We start from the raw sequence: 24,091 nt of genomic DNA, 5'->3' as shown, positions 1-24,091 counted from the left end.
CTAGTAATCACTCAGGGGCTTCAGATTAGGATAATCCGCAAGAAGCCTCTCTTCAGAAAGAACGTCATTCTCTTCTTGAGGAGTCCATAAAACATTAACGCCCTGAGATAGCAAGAACAAGTAGGAAAGTAATCATCAGCGATGTGAGATGAAATTAGATCTGGAAGCAGTTTTGAATCATGAAACAGTAGGAGAAATGCTCCATACCTGGATTCCGCTTGCAGGTATAGAATTAAGCTTTTCCAGTACTGCTACCAGATCAGCGGGTCTTTTGATTTCTGGGAACTTCAGTGCTCCATCAACAGCCATTAGGATGGTTACCTGAAGAAATTGTGAATCATCACAAAAGTCATTATCTGCAAACGTGTAACTTCACATTTGTAACACAAGAATATCAGGCTACGAGAAGAACTATCATCACCGACATGTCCAGATCAATAAGTAGTTCGCATCAAATAGGAAGGCCATTTTTCTGGAAGCATTTTACGGTGGACGAAGTTAATATACCACTATATATTCATTGCTGAAGCCATCTGGTTTCTTGGAGTACTCTTTCTTCCTCTTGATTCCCTCCAAGTTGTAAAGTGTTTCTTCATCAAATTTGCTCCTCTCTTCCGGAGAAATTTTATCGAAATGCCCCTCCCAAGAATCAGCTCCAACTTTGACATCAGCCTAACGTAAACGAAACATAACAAAATTACAAGATCAAGTGGGCTAAAATACAGCGGACTTCATGCAAGATCCTAGTCATAGCGGAGAAGATCCATTGAGCCCCATAGACATTATTTATCAGCAAGAGGTATACAGTATATGTTCCTTACTGATAAGCTTGAAGAGACGCAACAATCATTGTGACAGTTCAAGGCACATATGGTCTCTGCATAATGAGTCACATGAACAGGATGAACAAGGTAGTACTGAGGAACAATTGATATTACCATAGATCTCAAGCCATGTATTAGCAGTAAAAACATTTGATAATGATCACTAAACAGCAGGGCCGTACCTAAGAATCTGGGGGCCCGGTGCAAAATTTGAAATTAGGCCTTTATATGGAAATACTAATTATAAAGTCAATATGATAGTATTTATTAACCGGAAATTACTAATAGGGTTCAAACTCCACGGAACCCGAAATTTGAACATTTTTTCTTTAAATTTTATGTTTCAAAGAATACACACATACCTATCGATGTATACTCCTTTTTGCAAAGTTTAATGCCAAAATACGTTTTATGCGAGGTACACGAAAATAACAAAATTATGTATTTCTTGCACATACTATCCACTATAAAGTACATACAAGATTTGTTTTTTGTACAACTCATACCAAAATGTATTTCACAATGAAATTTTTACACAAATCTACAAGTACTTGTGTATTTATATTCTGTTTATTAACTTAAAAAATGTCGATGTTTGAAAAAATAAATAAATGTGGAGCCTGAGAGCTAAAAAGCCTCACTCATTTATTAGCATACAATAAACATAATCTTCTGAATAATAACACAAGAGCGATGGATGATGGGAAGAAAAACTAAATAGATGACAGCAGAGCGTATGAATCCATTTCTTACTTCAAATATCTCTAAAGAATTTGCAAAGTGATTAGCTGAAATGAGAACAGAGAAGACGTCCCTTTGGATTATGATGCATGCGAAATTTTCTAATCAAACTTGACGTTGATTAATATCACTAACTGCTACTATTAGAGAGAGAGAGAGAGAAGGATGGGTACTGGTTGGCGTTGGAAGCTGGAAGGTTCCACTGGACGTTAGGCTGGCCATAGTGAGGGTAACATGAGTAGTATCATGCACTTGGAACTCGCAAACATGCTTATGTGGCAGGCAATTAAATAAGAGAGGGATGGTTATAGTAACATAGGTAGATACTGTAACATAATAAATGTGATGCTACTATGTGTCATGCATGCCAATAAATGAGACCACCTATGATACTAATCTATGATACTATGCACTATAGAGGTAGTAACATAGACTAGTAACATATACTCCCCACTATGACCAGCCTTATACATTCCTTCACTATCCTCTTGATTAACGTTGTTAATTGCTATTTAAGATAAATTTGGGGGCCCCAAAATTTTACGGGGCCCTGTGCCGTTGCACACCCCGCACCTGCTTGTGGTACGGGCCTGCTAAACAGGTAAATGACCAATATTATGCAGATAATCAGTAACATATGTAGTATCTTCTTTCCTTGTTTCTGTGAGCTAACAACAAGCTGAAGCTATTGCACAAGAAGGCATGGAAGTCAGTGCAGAGGACTTGAATCAATGACACTACACAAAATTTCAGAAAGCATATTACCCGTTGTTAGAGTACGTAATGGGCCTAATGGGCCTGGGCTGGCGGTATAGCCGTTAGTCTTAGGGTTAATTAGAGATAAGGGTCGCTTGCTTAGGGGTCAAGTAAGCCTTGCTGGGGAGTCAAGTAAACCTCTCTATATAAGGCGAGGAGATGTATCAATCTAATCAAGCAAGAATTAAGAAGGAAATCCCTTCCCTCTTGCCCGGCCGTGGGCAAAAAGGCCCCTGGCCTGCCCTCTCGCGCCCTCCTTCTAGCAGCCACATAACAATCTGGTATCAGCTTTTCCGGATTCGATCATGTCCAGCCCTCCACCGAGTTCTTCCCACCCGCCGCCGACGCACACCTACCCGCCGCCACCAGCGTCTTCATCGGCGCTGCTGCCCCACACAGCAGGCGCGCCGACATTGGGCATGCTTGCGTCCTCAGGGGCGATTGCACCCTCTGCCCCGACGCCGTCCATCCTCGTCCTCACCCAGGAGCAGATGACAGTCGCAATCCTGGAATTACGGCAGGCCGTGGCGGGCATCAGGGCCTTCCTCGTCGGGTCCTATGCGCCCCAGCCGCATCCCCAGCAGCCACCCCCTCCGCCGCCACACCAACAGCAGCTACCCCCGCCGCCGCCACCCTCGGACGCGACCACGGCGCCGGTCATCTCATACTAGTATGGGATGCCCTATGATGGGACTGCGACGACCTCGTTCCCATCAGCGCCGCCGCCGTCCCAGGGAGTCCCCATCCAGCAGATCAAGTTCCCGCCATCGCCGTCACCGCTTCCGGCTTGGATCGCTACCCGCCACGTGTCCGCGGCGGTGAGGCTGCAGGCTGCTGCGCGCGGCCTCCTAGCGTGTCGGCGTGTGCGGGAGATGCGTGGTCTGTAGCTGCCACTCCTCCAAGTTGTGCTTCACTATGCAAAGGACCTCGATCTCGTCCGCTGCGTCGGGGATCTTGGGCATGCTGTTTTCCCACGGGCGGCGGGCATGCTGTTTTCCCCACGGACAACGACCTCAAAGTCGGCGACATCGGCAGTTGGGGGGGCACACCCCTCCTCGCCATTCTCCATCGAAAGCCCTCCACTCTTCTCTGTGCGGTGTAGACCAACAGCCGTCCGGCGGGGAGAAGCCATGGTGTCACCGACAGGAGCGCACCGCATAGCACCACTGCATTCCGCCGCCGCGAGGGCGCCTCTGCTGGTCGCTCTTGCGACCACTTCCAGGTGGCCATACACATGCACTCCTTTTGTCCAGATGGTGTCTATGGGATCCAGGTGTCTGTACACATGCACGTCCGACGTGCGGATGGTGTCCACTTTATGTTCAGGGTGTAAGATTGGATCGATAGAAGCGTTCCTACTCCTCCGTAGAGGAGCCGCGGGTATTTATTGATTGAGGGCAGGAATAACCCCTGCCGTGGTTTACAAGTCATCTACCGATCGCTAGGATTCAGTAGGATTAGGATAGGAAGTTGAACGGGAGAGGAAGAGATAAAGGAAGTAGTTAAGATTACGATGACTCAAATATCTCTAAGTCTAACACCCTCCCATAATCTGAACTACCTATCCTAGATTAAGATTGTTGTTGAATGCTTCAAATGGCTTGTATGGTAGAGCTTCAGTGAATCCATCAGCCACTTGATCTTTGGAAGGAATAAAGCGTATCTCCAACTTCTTCTCTGCAACCCTTTCTCGTACAAAATGGAAGTCTATCTCAATGTGCTTGGTTCTGGCATGAAAAACAGGATTAGCACTTAAATAAGTAGCACCCAAATTATCACACCATAGACACGAAGTACGATGGTGCTTCACACCCAATTCCTCAAGCAAAGATTCAAGCCAAATGATTTCGGCAGTAGCATTTGCTAATGATTTGTACTCAGCTTCAATACTTGACCTTGACACTGTTGCTTGTTTCCTGGCACTCCATGAAATAAGGTTAGAACCAAAGAAAACAGCAAAACCACCTGTTGATTTTCTATCATCACTGCAGCCTGCCCAATCTGCATCAGAGAAAGCACTAACAAGTGTAGAATTGGAACGTTTGAAATGTAGTCCCAAACCTACAATATGCTTAACATACCTTATGATCCTTTTAACAGCTGTCTAATGAGCAGAAGTAGGAGCATGTAAGTATTGACATACTTTGTTAACAGCAAATGAAATATCTAGTCGTGTCAAGGTTAAGTATTGCAAGGCTCCAACAACACTTCTGTATCTAGTGCTTTTCTCCTCCTTAAGTGGTTCCCCTTCATATGCTGACAATTGTTCTGATGAGGATAATGGTGTGGGTGAAGACTTGCAATCCTTCATTCCCATCCGAACCAAGAGTTCAGTGGCATATTTTTCCTGATTCAACAATATACCATCCTGAACCTTCTTAACTTCAATGCCTAAGAAGAAGCTCAAATCACCAAGATCCTTTAAGGCAAATTCTGAGCTTAGGTCACGCAAGAGAGCATTAGTAGCATTCTGAGAAGAACTTGCAACTATAATATCATCAACATATATGAGCACAAAATAACAGTATTTGCATTGTTATATATGAAGAGGGATGTATCAGCTTTTGATGCAATAAAACCAAGATGTTTCAACTGCATACTCAACCTGGAGTACCATGCTCTAGGTGCTTGTTTCAAACCATAGAGAGCCTTGTCAAGTTTGCATACATAATGGGGTTTATGTTTGTTATCATAACCTGGTGGTTGCCTCATCACTACTAGAAAAAGGGCTATAGATGGGATTGACACTAATGGCGCACCAGACAAGCGGTGCGCCATTAGTATATACTAATGGCGCACCGCCTTCTGATACGCCATTAGAGTTGAAACTACTAATGGCGCACCTGGCCTAGGGTGCGCCATTAGTATCAATTTTTTTTAACTAGTGCGCCTGTCCAAACATACTAATGGCGCATCCAGACACAGTGCGCCATTACTAGTTGTAACTAGTAATGGCGCACCTGCCGGAAAGTGCGCCACTAATGATGTTTTTTCTATTATATTTTTTATCCCTTTTTTGCAAAACTATTAATGGCGCACTTTTCCACCGTGCGCCATTACTAGTTTAAACTAGTAATGGCGCATTGTGGAACAGTGCGCCATTAGTATGTTTTTTTTGCAAAACTACTAATGGCGCACCACCAGAAGGTGCGCCATTAGTAACCTGGATTACTAATGGCGCATTTAGAGTTGGTGCGCCATTAGTAAGTGGGCAGCAACAAGATATTTTGGACAACCTCTCCTACCCACACTCACTTTCTCCCCACTTCATTCTCTCCACCTCCTCCTTGTCTCGGGTGCCTCCTCTTTTCACCTCATTTCCACCATAGATTCATTCAATTTAAGTGGTTAAATTACCTTGTTTTGATAGGTAAGTAAGGGGGGAAGCTATATTTATGTTGTTCTCCCTACAACAATGTGCACATGCACTTTTTATGGCCTAGCTAGATCTATGTATGTTCGTGGTGTTGCATATGTTTGTGGTGTTGCATATGTGTTTGTGTTTGGAGGTGTACCGGTATTTGAAATGCGATAGTTGCCAATATTTTGCCGGAATGTTGATTCATTTACGTTTCGGCGAGAATTTTGGCATTAAGCATTCTTTTTGGTCCTATTTTTAGGGAAAGTCATGCCAAATTTTTTCTTGGTTCTAAAATATCGTTTTGCTCTACCCCGCAGGCGACCATGGTCCGCATGATGACCGAAGGCATCGTGAATAGGTTTTTGAGGTCCGCGAAGGCCGAGATGCTTCAAAAGAACGAGACGAAGATAAGATGTCCGTGTCGAAGATGCAAGCTGAAGAGCCTTATTGCGGACCCGGAATCCGGGCAGGTGCGGGACCACCTGCTCTTGCGTGGTTTCATGGATGGCTATCGGTGGCAAGGTGATGAAGATGACTACGAAGTCGTCCATGGGGGCCGGGCAAGAAATGAGGAAGGGCAGCAAGACAACCACCGCGGCTCGGGCGGGCGAGAAGACGAAGAATCCCCAGGAGATGATCACGACGGTGATGCTGTACACAGTCATCATGTAGAAGATGCAGGACATGATGATGAGGAAGATGCCGGAGCAGACGACGGGCATGATCATGAAGATGATGATGCCGGCGGAGCAGACGACGCTGGACCATCGATGGGCTGGGTGCAGGACCCTCATATTCAAGAGCTGCTTCTCAAGCAGACGGATAACACAAGAGCTGCCGCCCGAGAGAAAGCCAAGATGGATCAACTTGAGTTAGACGCGGTTACTCCATTGTATGAAGGATGCAGGCCCGAGGATACCCGCCTGAAAGTAACGCTCATGGCTCTGGAGATGAAGGTAAAACACAAAATGACCGACGCATGCTTCGACGAGAACATGTCATTTTGGCACGAACGTCTTCCCAAGGGGAACAAGTGCCCGACCAGTTTGGAGGAGGCGAAGAAAACCGTGTGTCCTCTGGATTTACCGCACGTGAAATACCATGTGTGCATGAACAATTGCATCATTTATCGGGACGGGCACGCGGAGTCTACCATATGTCCAGTGTGCGGCGTCACTCGATACAAGAAGAGGAAGAAAGCTCCTCGAAAAGTGGTGTGGTACTTTCCGATCACTCCTCGTCTGCAGCGGTATTTCGCGGACCCTAAGGTAGCAAAGCTCCTGCGTTGGCACGCGGATAGGGAGGAGAAGAAGCGAGAAGATGACGCAAATGATCCGGAGATAGATAAAAAAGACAAGATGCTGAGTCACCCTAAGGATGCGAGCCAGTGGCAAGCGTTGAACTTCGAAGACCTAGAATTTGGGAACGATCCAAGGAACATCATGCTGGGCGCGAGCACCGATGGAGTCAATCCGTTTGGCAGCCAGAGAAGCACACATAGCACCTGGCCTGTGTTTGTGTGGATGTACAACCTTCCCCCCTGGTTGTGCATGAAGAGGAAGTACATTCACATGAGTATGCTAATTGAAGGACCGAAACAACCAGGGAACGACATCAATCTGTATCTGGGGCTGCTGAAAGAGGAGCTTGACACGCTGTGGAAAACGCCAGCCAATACGTGGGACGCCGTAGAGAAAGAATATTTCCCTATGAGAGCCGCGCTGCTCACGACGGTGCACGACTATCTCGGTTACGGATATGTCGCGGGGCAGGTGGTCCACGGATTTTCTGGATGCGTCAGGTGCATGGATGACACAACGTATCGCCAGCTAGATAGAGATCCCGGGTCTTCGAAAACCGTGTTCATGGGACATCGAAGGTGGATTCGCGACGATGACCCGTGGAGAAAACGCAAGGATCTATTCGATGGTGAAACTGAACCCCGAGGACGCCCGCGTACGAGGAGCGGCGAGGAAATAGACGAGCTGTTGAAAAATTGGAAAGACTGCCCACTGCCGGGAGAGAAGCAAAAGGTGCCAGAGCCGGGAAAGAAGCGAAAGGCGCCAGAGCCGCTGCTGAAGGTATGGAAAACGAGGTCTGTTTTCTGGGACTTGCCGTACTGGAAGATCCACCGTGTGCCTCACAGCCTTGATGTCATGCATATCACGAAGAACGTGTGCGAGAGTCTGCTTGGTACCCTGCTCAACATGCCAGAGAGGACCAAAGATGGGCCGAAAGCAAGGGCAGACTTGAAATCAATGGGCATCAGCCAGGAGCTTCACGCTATATATGATGATGATGATGATGAGGCGAAGCAGGACACGGAAAGTTGTCGCAAAGGCAAAAAGGCCAAGAAGACTGGAAATGACTACCCTCCCGCGTGCTTCACTCTAAGTCAGGAGGAGATCGAGCAGTTTTTCACCTGCCTCGTAGGAGTAAAACTTCCTTACGGTTACGCGGGGAAGATAAGCAGATACCTAGACCTAGCGAAGCTGAAGTTCAGCGGGATGAAGTCTCACGACTGTCACGTGCTGATGACGCAGATACTTCCAGTTGCAATCCGTGGGATCATGGACGCGCACGTCCGTGAAATGCTATTTGGCCTATGCAACTTTTTCGACGTCATCTCTCGGAAGTCTGTTGGCGTGAGGCAACTCAGAAGGCTACAGGAAGAGATCGTGGTGATACTATGCGAGCTTGAGATGTACTTCCCGCCCGCATTCTTCGACGTTATGGAGCATTTGCTGGTCCATATCATGGACGATATCATCCAACTCGGGCCGACGTTCCTGCACAGCATGATGCCGTTCGAAAGGATGAATGGTGTCATCAAAGGATACGTTCGCAACATGTCACGTCCAGAGGGAAGCATAGCCAGGGGCTTTCTGACCGAAGAGTGCATCTCCTACTGCACGAATTATCTAGGCATCGAGGACCCCGTTGGTCTGCCCGTCAACAGGCACCTCGGCAGGCTCGCTGGATGGGGTCACCGTGAGGGTCGCCGCGAAATGCATGTCGACTTCGAGGGTCGACTCGCCGACTTTGAAAGAGCAAACCTAGTCACGCTACAACACATAGACGTGGTCGATCCTTGGGTGGTAGAGCACAAAACCTTTATTAAGAAGACGTACAATGACCGAGGCCAACAGAGGACGGACGGAGATATACTCAAAGAGCACAACTCATGTTTCACACGTTGGTTCAAGCAGAAGCTTCTGTCGTACCCTTTACATGAGGATTCTTCCGCGGAAGAACAACTCATATTCGCCTTGTCACAGGGCGCCGAGCACAACCTGATGACCTATGAGGCGTACGATATCAACGGCTACACATTCTACACAGAGGCCAAGGACATGAAGAGCGATGGTTATCAGAACTCCGGGGTAACGATGGAATCCTACACCGGTAACGACAAGGACAGATACTACGGAAGGATCGAGGAGATCTGGGAGCTGAGCTACGCTGGAGAGAAGGTCCCGATGTTCCGTGTCAGATGGGCCAAGAGCGTCCTAAAAGAAGACTGGTATTTCACCACCATGGTTATACCCGAAGCCAAATCCAAGACCGCAGGCGCAAACGTCACCGCGAAAAATGAGCCATGGGTACTGGCTTCCCAAGTGGACCAATGCTTCTTCATTACCGACCCGTCATAGCCCAGTCGTGTTGTCGTGAGGAGAGGCAAAAGGAAGATCATCGGAATGGATGGAGTAGCCAATGAGCAAGACTTCGACAAGTACGGCGACCCGAGAATCAAACATGACGACGATGATGAAGTAGCAGCATACACCACAAGAAGAAGCAGGACCACCCTACCTAAAGGACGTCCGTTCCACAGAAGAACTCCATTTGCGAAAAAGAAGGGCAAGAAGATTGTGAACAGATAGCTAGCTAAGATCGATTGTATTTAAATCGTAGCCTTCATTTCTCGATTGTATTTCATGGGCACTTTTTGAACTATCATGAATATTTTTAAATTTCATGGACACTCGATCTCGATCCCCCTCCATCTCGATCGCTATCCCACCTCGCCAGATCCGGTCCGCCTCGCCGCCGAGCACCCCCCGGCCCACCGCCCCCCGCACCCCGCGCACCCTCCCCCGCTCCACCGGCATTACTGTTTGATGATATTTTTAAAAAAATTATTACTGTCTTATAAAAAAATATTACTGTTATGATTTAAACAAGTTTGAACATATTTAAACACAAATAAATATCAAACAGCATTTTAAATGCATAAAAAAATAATTGTGGAGCCTGGGAATCGAACCCAGGACCTCCTGGTGTGAGAACTGGCTGCTGACCAGTCGAGCTAGTAGAGGGAACTTGGTGTGGATCAGGTCAGGTGGAAGATAACCTGTTGGCTCGAGCAGAAATCAAAAAAAAAACTAATGGCGCACCAGGGTGAGGTGCGCCATTAGTATGGATGTACTTATGGCGCACCGAGGGGTGGTGCGCCATTAGTATTGTGCCCTCGCCCTTGATCCCCTTCCTCTCTCCTATCCGCGGCCCAAACCTATCCCCTCTCTCTCCCTCGCCCTCGCCCTCGATCCCCTTCCCCTCTCCTCTCCCGACGCCGCTGCCCCGCCGCCTCGACGCCGCCCCGTCGTCCTCGTCTCCGCCGCGACGCCCCGACGCCGCCCTCTCCTCTCCCGACGCCGCCGCCCCGCCGCCCCGTCGTCCTCGTCTCCTCGGCGCCGCTCTCCTCGTCTCCTCGGAGCACCACCACCACCCGGACCTCGTCGCCTCCCGGACCTCGTCGCACCACCACCACCCGGACCTCGTCGCCCCGTCCACACCACCGCCCCCGTGAGCTCCACCACCACCCGGACTTGTCTATTGCTTCATGTTCATTATGAAAATTGCTAATTCTTGTTTGATTTAGTAGCGTCTCATTTCTTGTGCTCATGGGAAAACTAAGAAAGCTCAGGAACATAATTGTGTTTCTTGTCTTGTTTGTTTCGGTTGCCTTTTAAAGAGAATGGGGTTAGCAAGAGAAATCAGCTTGTACACTATGAGTAGCTTATGCATGAGTCCTGATGGAATCACTATAAACACCAGGTCATTATAATTGTTTTCGAGGAGTAGTTTTGATGGTCAAGATCAGCATAAAGGAATACAACTTTATATCTGGTTTACCTTGGATTGTTTTACCTTGAGAAAATGCATTCCACTCAAAGACAGCCCATTTTGTACACTTTTTCGTTTGATAGATCTAAGGAGGCAGAAAAGTTCTCTTTTAGGCATCTTTATTGCAGTCAATGTCTCCACCACTCTGATATCCTCAGTATCATGGTTGTGCTCTGAATCTCCAAGCAAATCATATTGGTTGTGATGATTGACTGAAACATAAGAAGTTTTCAGGTGGTTGCATTGTTTCTTGCTACCAACACCCGTAGTTTCTTTCTTTGTTTAGTTGGAAGTTTGTTATACTGATAGAGTGTGCATAGGGAGTAAACGAATTCCTGCAAAACGAATTTTGTATGAGTTTTTTAGATCTGAATTCATTTATGTTCATGTGCGTCTGTCTGGCTGTGTATCCCAACTTGTGTTGATGCTCTGAAGTAGGTTTTCACTAAGAGAATTCAAAACTAAGACATGTTCTTAAACTGAAGCAGTATTTGTATCACAGAAAAAGTTCTGAAGCTGTTGAACCTTACCTTATGTATCACAAAAAAAGGCAAGGAACATCATGAACAACTCTCCATGACTTAATTTTCCTATATGCATTGGCCTGTACAGCAGGTTCACTTTTCCTATATGCATTGGCCAGTACAGCAGGTTCACTTTTCAAAACAAATTAGAGCAGACCTCATACACCCAAGAAAACCTGAAAAAAATGAAGTTCAACCCCTCACTTTTCCTATATGCATTGCCTCTACAGTTGGATTTGTTTCTGATTTTAGTGTTTTCAGTCTATTTTTCTATTTCTGCTTTAACATAACGGAATAACTAATGGTGGCTGCCTAATGATGACAGACTAAGTTTCTGATTTATTTTGTTATAGAAGTGTAGATTCATTGGTAGCAATTGTTTTCAGTGTCTCATGTTTCTTGTAGTGTTTTGTCCAAAATGTTGAATGATACTGCTTGGAGATGCATATATTGTTTCACCTCTTCACATGCCAATGTATTTTCCATGTTGTGATGGAGGCCTTTTTTGCCTTGTCCACCCGAGAGGCCCTTGAGTTTGCCGGAATGTCGATTAACTTCCGTTCCGGCAAATTCGGGTACTCCATATGTCCTATTTTCAGCAAAGGTCATGCTGAAATTTTCCGTGAATTTTAGCATGACTTTGCTAAAAATAGGACATATGGGGTACTTGTGACTAATGGATGGGCCGGGGTATCTTAGTAGTTAATTAAGTAGGATCAAGTGCCCCGCGTACTTGTGACTAATGCATGGCTTTTAGGGTGCCTCGGTGTCGATAAAAACCGGAATGATGAAAGCTTAGGCTTTTAGGGTGCCTCGGCGTCGAAAAACCCTCAATGATAAAAGCTTAGCTTTTAGGATGCCTCGGTGTCGACAAACCCTAAATGATGAGACCATGATCTTGTTCCTTGACAATAACCAACTTTTTGACCAAACTTTGTTCCTATTTAGAGAGAAACATGGCCAACAACGATGAGGTCGGGGGTTCGGGCGTCAAGGCATTCTGGAAGCTGTCCCAGGAGATGGAGGAACAACCTCACTTGTATGAGGACGCCGCCTTCCCCACCGATCCTGAGACCACTGATGGTACCGCCGAGGATGACCCCACTGATGCCACCACTGATGGTGCCGCCGAGGATGCCACCACTGATGATGGCGGCGCACGCACAGATGGCAGCCAACCGAAGAGGCAACGGAAGGACCGGCGCCTGACCGTGCTTCGCACCCTCAAGGAGGAAGTTACTGAAGTGGACTCCGACGGGAATCCAACGGCGCCCGAACGAATAGTCAAGGGGTACTCGCTTTAGCTCGGGTGCATTCTCCGGAGCACTGTCTCGATCAACACCGAGAACCTGAGGCATCCTGACCGAGGGAATTTGCGCAACCTCCTCTTCACGAAGCTGCACGAACGATACAAGTTCCCCGCTGAATTTGAAAACACAAGCCTCAAAGGGAATAAAGTGAACAATGCTGCCCTCACGAAGATGAGCAAGGCCCTGTCTACTTGGAAAAGCAATGTGAAGAGAATGATCGAGAAAGGTGAGAGTTATGAGAAGATCAAGGAGAAAAATCCTTCGATCACCGAAGATGACTACAACGACTTCAAGATCAATTGCTCGAGCACCGCAAACTCCGAATCAAGTAAGTGGGGGAAAGAAATGCGGGAGCTGAACTTAGGGGAACACACACTCAGTCCCGGCGGTTACAGAGTGGCGGAGCCTATATGGGACAAGGAGGAGGCGGACCGTGCCGAGCAAGGCCTACCGCCCCTCTTCGATAAATACGGTGACAAGCAGACCAGGAACTTTGTCAGGGCCCGGTACAAGAAGGACCCGAAAACAAAGGAGCTTACCACGGATCCGAAGACCAGGGCGCTTGAGCTTGTTCTGGTAAGGAATACACCCCCGCGTAATTAGCTCCATATGGTTGCATTCTAATTAATGAAGCCAAATTTCTAAATGGTTCACATTCCTTCCGCAGGCGACTGAAAGCAGTAGCGCGGGGTCGACTAAGAGCAACCCTTGGGACACCACTCTAAATAGGGCGTTGAATGTAATGAAGAACAAGGATAAGCTCAGTAAGCCGACGTCAGCTGGTCGTGTGGCCGACAAAGGCTTGTCGACAAAATGGTCGTCATACTATAACACTGGTGGGCGAAAGGAGAAAAAGACCAGCTCGGAAAGCCAGGCGCGCGAGGTTCAAGAACTCAGGGCATAGGTGGCGCGGATTCCGGAGATTGTCCAAGAGCAAGTGCAACAACAACTCGGAGTGACGATCACCGCCATTGTGACTACCTTGATCCAGGGGATTAGTGCGTGGATTGCGGGCGGCCAACAGGGGCCGCCCCCGATTCCTAGCTTCACGGCCAGCAACTCGCAGAACGCGATGGCGGGGCCATTGGTGTCTCCGGCGGAGGCGGCATTGGTGTCTCCGACGCCGGCACGGGAGCTTAATGCACCTGGGTGTACGCCGGCTGGCACCTCTGCAGCAAGCGGCCCCTCCGTCAACTGCACGCCCGCCGTTGGCGGTGCCTCGACATTAGCCGAGCTCGACGCCATCATCACGGTAACTAATTAAGCCTCTCTCGGCCGAGGACTTCATCTCCTTGCCTTTGACTGGGCATCCCTAACGCCCTACATGTTTTCGCAGGGCGCCGCCGACGTTCCGTGCACTCTCCTGCACTTCGTGAACAACGAGTTGGTCGATGTCGCCAAGGGCAAAATCGTTCAACCGGGCAACCCCTTGTTCCACAGTACCCAGATGCCACCCAACTTGTTTAGGGTTCAACTGGTTCGGGTGCTGCCAGGCTGCGACGAGTTGTTACCTCTGATTCGACCCATCGGGGCCGACGATGATGACGTGATGACCCTCAGCGCGTGCCTGAGCTGGCCCCTGCTTTGGCCGAAGAGCCAGATTCGTTTGGGGGCGGGGGACACCACCCCAAAGACAACACCGCCAGTCGTGCCGGCGCCAAGTCGGCCCCATGGCAAGACCGCCGCAACGGTGCCGGACATCCCTATGCCACTGGATCCAAACATGCATATGGCACAGGATCAGAACGACGACGACGACGATACATTAGCCAACGTCGATCAGTACTTTGCCGATCATGGGTACGGTGGCGACTTCATGGGGCCTCCTTCTCAAGAACCCAACCCAACAAAAGACGTGCGCGATCTAGCTGGTACCGCGGAGAAGCCAAGTTGCAACAGGCGTCGTTTGCAGTTCAGCTCTCAGGAGACGCCTCCAGCTGCCGACTTCACCGAGCCTCAGATAGGTGAGGTGCGAAATATGATCAGCCCCAACACACTCAAGAAGGCGGTCTGTGAGCAGAACTCGGTCCCATTGCAGGAGAAGAAGAAGGCACGCAAAAGAAAGACTAACAAGGGTGCGGGCCAGCCGGCACCGAGTACGATTCGTGCTCAGGACGGGCCACCTTCAACTGAGGATATCTCGAGGAGGGTGCATGTGGCGGGTAGGCCGATGCTACCGAGAAATATGCTCGATGCTGCAACCGGTGCTATGCGGAGTCTGCATGACAGTGTTCTTTCTTTGGAGAAGCGGCGTCTCGGAGAGAAGGATGTGGCATACCCGGTTTTCGCGGCCAAGGTGCCAGAGGGCAAGGGCTTTGTGGATAACTCCATCGGGGGTACGATCGTCCTGCGGTTTGATGACATCCACGCTATGTTGAACCTTCATCCGCTGCACTACACCTTCGTTCGGCTATTTTCGCTGAGTATGGAGATGCGGATCATTCGCGACAAGACCCCGGACATCGTGATAGACGACCCCTTCTACGTGCGTGCCAAGATCTTGGGCAGCGCTGGGGACCGGCAAGTCGCGAGTTCTTACCTCGAAGGCGTCATTCTGGCAAACCAAGATAAGGATAACTTCCTCGTGCCTTACTTTCCCGAGTAAGTCCTCCCCTCAACCGCCCCGTAACATATGAATTCTTAGATTTCGATCGTTTTTCTTTTAACATTCTGTGTTTTCTGCAGTGACTCACATTGCACGCTCATCCTCCTAAGCCCCAAATATTCCATGGCCACGTATTTTGACCCGGACCGTCAGTCGAACGTAGACTACACAAATGTCAAGAAGGTTCTTGATGATGTTCTCCCCGGCTACGTCAAATCTGGAGGCACCTTCACCAAGCCTATTCGTAAGTACGGCAAGCACGTGTTCTCCCACAATACGACGTTCTGCTGCGTCAAGCAGCCGCCTGGCGGTCAGAAGGGTGCCTACTACGCCATCCATCACATGCGGGCGATCGTACGGGACCATCATCAACTTCTGCTACCGAGTAGACTCAAAGATTGGGCCGCGAGCGTGTCGGCAATCTAGGACGCGGACATCAGACAAGAATTCTTTCGCATGCAGTCGGAGTTTGCGGAAATCATCCATCAAGATGTCCTTCGTACCTCGGGGCAGTTCTACCTCAGAAATCAACCGTCCAACAGTGACATCGACACAATCCTACAAATGCAGGCTGACAACGCCCGTTGTTTCATGACTCCCACGATAGACGGTGGCTTCATCCACGCTCCGGTCCCTTGAGTCGAGTCGAAAGCAGTGATGCTGTGTCTAGTTCTGAAACATCGATTGGCTCATGTTGTAATTAAACTTTAATGAACTTGTAGTATGTCTCTTTGGTTTCAAGAGTCGTTCAACTTAGATGTAATCGATGCTATTAATGTCTTGCTTTTCTCTTCCGATCGTTCTGTTGCATACTTATATATTGCTTATGTATTGTCTGTGAATTGGTACTAACGTTTCGTTTGGCTACTGCATAGCGATGCCGTGGTATGTCGTGTACAAGGGTAAGGTTCCCGGAGTCTACGACGACTGGGAGAAGTGTCGGAGACAGGTTCACCGATTCAACGGTAACAGTTACAAAGGGTACGCCACTAGGGCCGAGGCCGAATCTAGATACGCCCGCTATCTAGCGGGAGAGGGGAGGGAGCGTTGGAGGAACCGGATGAAGACGAGTTTCATCGTGATGATGCTCATCGTGATGACCGCAGCTCTCTTCTATGTGATGGTAGTTTAGATGATCGATATCGACTTGTAATGTGAAGACAAACTCGCGGTCTCGAGACTTGTAATATAATGTTCTATCTTTGTTCGGTCTTTTCAATTCGGAGACTAATATGATGAATTGTATTCGGAGACTAAACTGATGAATTGTATTCAGAGACTAATCTTCTATTGTATTCGATGAATCTGTTGTTGATGTGTGCTGTCTATATTTTGTCCAATTATACATTTTGTAACCTGTGCAAAAAACAGAAAATAAAAAAAACCTAATATTCATACTAATGGCGCATCACATCATAGTGCGCCATTAGTAAGCCAAAGGATACTAATGGCGCATCACTAAATAGTGCGCCATTAGTATGCCGAAGTTACTAATGGCGCATCCTGTTGTTGTGCGCCATTAGTATGCCAAAGCACCTGGGTATAGATGGCCCCCTGGGAGGCATACTAATGGCGCACTGTTGTATATACTAATGGCACATCTGGGGTGCGCCATTAGTATACCAGATACTAATGGCGCACCAGTGGTGCGCCATTAGTAAAATATACTAATGGCGTGGCACTAATGGCGCACCACTAATGCGCCATTAATGGCCAAATTAGGTGCGCCATTAGTAGGCCTTTTCCTAGTAGTGCATGTAGACCTCCTCTTCTAGAACACCATGCAAAAACGCGTTCTATACATCTAGCTGCCTTAAGCTCCACCCCCTAGACATAGTAATAGCTAGCACAAGTCTTATGGTTGCAGCCTTTACCACAGGACTAAAAGTATCCTCATAATCAATAACATAACGCTGCTTAAAACCTTTAGCAACAAGGTGTGATTTATACCTGTCAATGGAGCCATCTGCCTTTTTCTTGATCCTATACACCCACTTAAAATCAATGATGTTTTTACCTTTCTGGTTGGGTACCAAATGCCATGTTTTATTTCTCATCAAAGCTGTCTATTCCTCATCCATAGCCTTTTCCACTTTTGATCTCCAAGTGCATCATCCAATCTTGTTGGCTTGCCTGAAATGCACAACATGCCATACGATATAGTGCCATCAGTTCTTATTTTTGGATTCTTAATACCTTTTTGTAGCCGAGTTGTAACTCTTGATGTGGCTGGTTGTGGTTGCTGTACACGAGGGTGCATAGATTCGCTGGTTGCAGAAGATCCTGGAGAAGAACCAGGAGTTGCCGCATCAGATCCAGTGGTCGCGGGTGTGGCTTGTTCGTCCATGGCCGCAGAGTCCATCGCCGCAGCCGATCCCGCGCCAGGTGGGCCTGTCGGCCGCATGTGAGAGCCGCGCCTTGCAGCGGTTGGCTGCATGCGCAGGCCGCTCGAGGGCGATCCCCCGCGTGGGGACGTGGAAGCCGCGGAACGGGTCGCCCGAGCCTGGTCATCCAGACTGACTGGCTCGCGATCCGGGGCGAATATCCGTGCCCGGTCCAAGGTGGATTGACGTGTAGGAGTGGCTGGCGCCGCCAAATCATCCTCGTACGCCGCGCCAGCTTCGTCTTCTTGTGCATGAAATATAGCTCCATTTTGGACTGGATTTTGATCATTTTGATTGTTTTGAACTCCGTTTTCTTTAGGGACTTGCACACACGGAAGACAAGGACTGGTTCCAGCAGGAATATTATCATCATGTTGGTTAGTGCAATTGTTTTCCCCGTGATCAATATCTCGAAGTGTAGATGGAAGAAGAAGAATCTCTTGACGGAGAAGGGCACCGGCATTAGGATGAATAGACTCAAAAGGGAAAACTGATTCATTAAATAAAACATCTCGAGATATATAAACTCTGCCTATGGGAACATCTAAGCACTTAACTCCTTTGTGCATAGGAGTATAGCCCAAAACACACATTTTTTTGAACGAGACGCAAGTTTGCGTGTGTTGTATGGTCTTAGGTTCGGCCAACATGCATAACCAAAGACTCGAAGAGATTTGAAGTCTGGTTTTACACCGAAAAGACGTGTGATGGGACTCTCAAGTTTGATGACTTTGCTTGGTCGAATATTTATGAGATATGCGGCTGTGAGAAAAGCTTCATCCCAGAACTTGAGGGGCATGGAGCATTGGCTAGTAATGCTAGTCCTACCTCAACAACATGACGATGTTTGCGTTCAGCCGACCCGTTTTGCTGGTGAGCATGGGGACAAGAAACATGGTGAGAAATTGCAATCTTTTGGAAACAAGAATTTAGTTTCTCATACTCACCACCCCAGTCGGTTTGCATAGCAAGAATTTTTGAGTTTAGTTGACGTTCAACAAGGTTTTGGAAGTTGGTGAATACTTGGAAAACATCAGATCGTTTCTTTAGCAAATAAATCCAAGTGAACTTGCTATAATCATCAATGAAACTAACATAATAAGAAAATCTACCAACTGATGTGGGAGCTGGTCCCTATACATCTGAAAAAACGAGCTACAATGGAGCAGTGGATACACTTGTAGATATGGGATAGGGTAACTGATGACTCTTAGCTTGCTGGCAAGCATCACAAATCGACTCAACACTAGACTCATAGGGAAGATTATTCTTGCGAAGGACGTGCTGAACTATAACTGAAGAGGGATGACCCAGACGACTATGCCACTTTGCCGAGGAAGGTTTGGTGACACTCCACGCTTGTTTATTCGACCATGATGAAGATGAAGATGATATGAATGGATATAGGCCTCCCTCACACTTTCCTCTAAGGATGACTCTCCTCGTTGCCAAGTCCTTGATCACAAAAGAGTAGGGATAAAATATTATGAGAACATTGTTGTCAAGGGAAAAACGATGAACAGAAACAAGATTCTTGGAAGCATGCGGAACATGTAAGACATTGTTGAGATGTAAATCTTTTACGGGGGTTTTAACAATTGATTTTCTGACATGAGTAATGGCCATACCAGTTCCACTTGCCGTGTGTATCTGATCACCGCCGTGGTACCTTTCCCGCATCGTCAGCTTATCGAGTTCCCCCGTGATATGCTCAGTGGCGCCGGAGTCTGCATACCAATTGGTGTCAATGCCGTAGTTGTTGGTGACAAGGTTGGCTGCTTTCTTCTCTTCATGATCATCATCGTACCGATGCCAGCAGGCTCTTGCCCCACCAGCATGGAACTTGTAGCAGATCTGGCACTCTGGACAGTGTCCTTCTTGCTGTTGTTGTTGTTGTTGCGGTTGGGGGCGAAATCGTTGCTGATGACCGCCACCACCACCACCACCGCGACCAAGAGAAGGAGAGGAGCGGTTCCCTCGACCGCGTCCTCCTCTGTTGCTTCGGCCACGGCCTCCCCTGCCACGAGACTGTCCGCGCGCCCTGTAGACGGCGTTGGCAGAGGAGCGACAGCCTGCTGGTCCGTCCCCCAGCATCTCCATCCGCTGATCAAACGCAGAGATCTGCGGGAAGAGGTCATCGACGGTGATGGAGTTCTTGATGGCGCCGACCGCTGCCACGATGGGATCGTAGTCCTGATCAAGGCCAGCAAGGATGTAGTCCACCATCTCTGGATCGGTTACTGGACACCCAGCCGCAGCTAGCTCGTCCCCGAGGCTTTCCATCTTGGCGATGAAGGCATTGCTTGACATGTTGCCTTTCTTGGTGTTGGAGATGGCCATCCGTAGATTGGTTATGTGGGATTGTGACTACGCAACGAATAATGTGGTAAGAGCAATCCATAGATCGAAGGTGATGTCCTTACCGATGACCTGCGCAAGGATTTCCTGAGTGAGAGAGTTCAGCTGGTAGCTCAGAACCTGCTGATCCTTCGACAACAACGAGCCGTACAGAGGATTGGGCTCCATGGCCGTGGTTTTGTCCGCCTTGGTGACTTCTACTATCTTCGGCGGTGTGGCTTCGCTACCGTCGAGGAGACCGGTCACTTGCGCGCCTCGCAGTGCCGGCATGACTTGCGCCTTCCATAGGAGGTACTTCCCCCTTGTGAGCTTCTCTGTTGGTGGAGCATCGAGGTTGAGGCCAACGACGCTTGAGCTCGTAGCCATGGTGATGGAAGGGTGTTAGGGTTTTGGTCTTGCTAGATGATAGGGAAGAGACTTGGCTCTGATACCATGTAAGATTGGATCGATAGAAGCGTTCCTACTCCACCGTAGAGGAGCCGTGGGTATTTATTGATTGAGGGCAGGAATAACCCTTGCCGTGGTTTACAAGTCATCTACCGATCGCTAGGATTCAGTAGGATTAGGATAGGAAGTTGAACGGGAGAGGAAGAGATAAAGGAAGTAGTTAAGATTACAATCACTTAAATATCTCTAAGTCTAACACAGGGGTCCAAAATAAACCATACCAGTCCATTTCAGGTTGAGAGTAATAAAACAAGCCGAGATGTAAAAGGCTTGTTTTTAGGTGTTAGGTTTGTGTTGCGTCGAGTCATGGTTATAAGTTAGTTAGGTTGCATCTCGAGGACAAGCTGCATGTCCAGGTGGGGTGTAGTGTTAGAGTATGTAATGGGCCTAATGGGCCCGGGCTGGTGGTATAGCCGTTAGTCTTAGGGTTAATTAGAGATAAGGGTCGCTTGCTTAGGGGTCAAGTAAGCCTTGCTGGGGAGTCAAGTAAACCTCTCTATATAAGGGGAGAAGATGTATCAATCTAATCAAGCAAGAATTAAGAAAGAAATCCCTTCCCTCTTGCCCGGCCGTGGGCAAAAAGGCCCCCGGCCGGCCCTCTCGCGCCCTCCTTCTAGCAGCCACATAACACCCGTCAATATGAACTTATACCAATGCTGGTTGGAATCCTCCACCTTCTCAGCAATCTCGCTCAGTTCCTTCTGAAACAGCTTTGCCAAGCCTAGCAATGCAACCTGAAATCATGATGAACTCCATTGATTGACCAGCACTATGATTTTGTAAGCAGAGGTAAAGATCAAGGTACTCGTCAATCGTTTCAGAATGATAACTACAGATCAGGTGAACCTAGAGCTTTACCACAGTCCTCCTCGGCCGGGTGTAGTGCCACACGGCGACGACCAAGAGAATGAGGCCGATGAGCATCAGCCACGCTTGCACGAGTACGGCAGGGTCGACGTCCGCAGCAGCGACGGGTGGCGCGGCCGCCATCCTGGCCGACTCGTGAGTCGTCGAAGAATCGTACCAAGATGGTCTTGAGGAGGAGTTGAAGGATGTTGAGGAGGACCAGGAGGAGGAGGAGCTGGTCAATGTTGAAGAAGAGGAGCTAGAGGACGAAGACGGTGAGGAGGAGCGCCCGCCCATGGAGCCACCGGACGCAGCGATCGCGGCCGCGGCGGCGAGTAGCAGGGCGACGGCAACCGGGATCTCACGGGTCGCCGCGACCGCGTCGTCATGGCTAGTCCGCGGCAACTTCGAGGTTGCACGACTGGGCGGGGCGTGACGGGGAAATGGATATTGGGCGCCCTTGCCAGCGCCCCCGCATGGCGTCGCGTTTCGGAGAGGGGAACCGAACGTTCAGAACAGCCGGCGGTGACCGCCATCAGAAGCGGAGGTCTAGTGTTTGGAGAAAGGTTTAGCCCCCATTTTCAACGCGATGATGGCTTTTACTGTCCCCGTTTTCCAGCCATGTAGATATACGAATTCCCCGTTAATTAAGGAATCAAACTAAAATAATGTTGAGATATTTATTTGCAAATTTTTGAACAAGCAAAAACTTAGTTTACTAACACATACTACAGTATACCCAAAATACAAACTGCCATGTACTAAACACTAAAATGTCTTCCCCACTAACACTAAAATGACCAAGAGGACATCTCGAAATAGGTTTTTAGAGCATGTACAGCCAAAATCTGCAAATTTAGGCCCTCAAAAGTTCATGGACGCGTCCGGACGTGCCCGCGGACAGTGACTAGGCGGGCCTTAAATTTTGCCATTTGCAACCACAAACCCTATTTCTGAAACACCAAATACATGCAAACATATGCACATTGATCATTTTTAATGTATAGTATATGTTGGGCCCGCGCGGTTGTGAATAAGCACCAAATAAATTGCTTGTACTTGAGATTTTCACATCCATGTTGGGCGTGTTTGGTTGCAGTTTGCAACAGTAGTTGCATTGCATGTCCATCTCCAGCCAGCCTGGTTGATGAAATGCAGCCTCATATGCAGCAGATGCAACTTGTTTGGTTGCCTGCATCGCATGGAGAGGCATTTACCCCTGCTACCGTTTTTGTGCTTAGGGTGTGAGCAGATGCAAACTTCAGCTGTTTGGTTGCAAACAGCGTTTGTGTTCTGCTCACCCCATTCAAATGTGGTGGCCTTACCACCACATGATCAGCACAACAGCAACAACAGAACATCAAGATCAAACAAAGCAAGCAATGTAATGACAGCAAACTTAACACAACAAGCAAAGAAAAGACAGGAAACTACTTAACTACATAGCATAAATCTAGATTAAAAGCAGGGGCATCCTCCTTCCCTGCTCCATGACAGGGTGCTGCTCCTGGCCAAAATATGAACAAGTTACCAGCACAAGTCTCGCCACACACCATAAAAGTTCTCCACTAACACCTTACTTAAGTTAACTACATAGCCAGCTCGATGTTACCAACGCAATTGTGCCTGCTGCAACGAAACCTGCACATCACCGAGGAGTCGTGGTTGTAGATCTGAACCTTTAGTCCGAGTCCTGAGATGCGCACAACGACGAGGTCGCCGGGGATGATCCGGCGGCGGCGGCGGCAGAAGTAGTTCCAGCCCCGGCCAAGCGCCATGTGCCCCTCGAAGTTCTGCACCTGCACCCAGAACACGCACCGCTTGTTCGCCGACAGCCTAACGACGCGCGGGAGCCGCTTGATGACCAGCCAGGTGTTCATCACCTCCACAAACTTGGGAGGCACGACGAGCATGGCGAGGTCCTCGTTGTCCTTGATCTGCTGGTAGAAGCGCATCGGCTCCCTGGCCCCCTCCTTGTGGCCCTGCCTCGGAGATCGTCCCCTTGAATGAGGCACGCTCATGAAGGCGATCCTGCCAGGCAGGTCCACCTTCCTGAGCCACCTGTTTGTGGGGATGAAATCCTCGGCGCGCTCAGCTCCGGCCACCACCTGAGCTCCTCCTCCCGGCACATCCCAGTCAGTCTTCAATACCTTGTCAGGTAAGATGACAAGTATTAGTGCACAAACTCTTTGCAAAATGGCACTGATCAGGGACATTTGCCCAAGAGCAAATGACACTGATCAGTCCACAAACTCTTTGAGGAAATGCCACTTATCAATGGCACTTGCTGTTTGGCAAGTCCACTGATCAGTGGCACTTGCTCTTGGGCAAAATGCCACTTATCAATGGCACTTGCTGTTGGGCAAGTCCACTGATAAGTGCCATCTTCTTTGATGCAACTGGCACTCATCACTGCACTATCCTAAACATGGAAACATCTAAAAATAGCAACACCAAGTGCCAAAAGCACCCATGTGCAGCCATGCAGATTTGGCCCTATCCTAAAATGCTCCTACTACATGGACGTATAACATTCAACACAAACCCTAGCTAGAACATGTATGTCAGCAACATGAAACATGAACATGATCCTATCTAGAACATGAACATGCCATCAGTCAACATGATTCTAGCATTCATCACTCAACATGAACATGCCATCAATATAACATTCATCACTCAACATGAACATGATTCTAGCATGAACACACCTACTAGCATGAACACAAATCATAGGACACACAAGCAGTAGCACAAGAAAAATTATCCTAGCACACACACTATACAAAACAAGAACAAATCAGTCCG

The 24,091-nt window shown here is 48.4% G+C and overlaps 1 pseudogene; it reads right to left on the bottom strand.

Moving 5' to 3' along the window:
• On the bottom strand, window positions 1–21,427 carry LOC109785848 (FLUCTUATING-LIGHT-ACCLIMATION protein 1, chloroplastic-like; annotated as a pseudogene).
• Window positions 21,428–24,091: the final 2,664 nt, after the last annotated feature.

Source organism: Aegilops tauschii, chromosome 7 (assembly GCF_002575655.3).
Source record: "Aegilops tauschii subsp. strangulata cultivar AL8/78 chromosome 7, Aet v6.0, whole genome shotgun sequence".
Taxonomy (NCBI): Eukaryota; Viridiplantae; Streptophyta; class Magnoliopsida; order Poales; family Poaceae; genus Aegilops; species Aegilops tauschii.
This window is presented reverse-complemented; position numbering and strand designations above follow the sequence as displayed.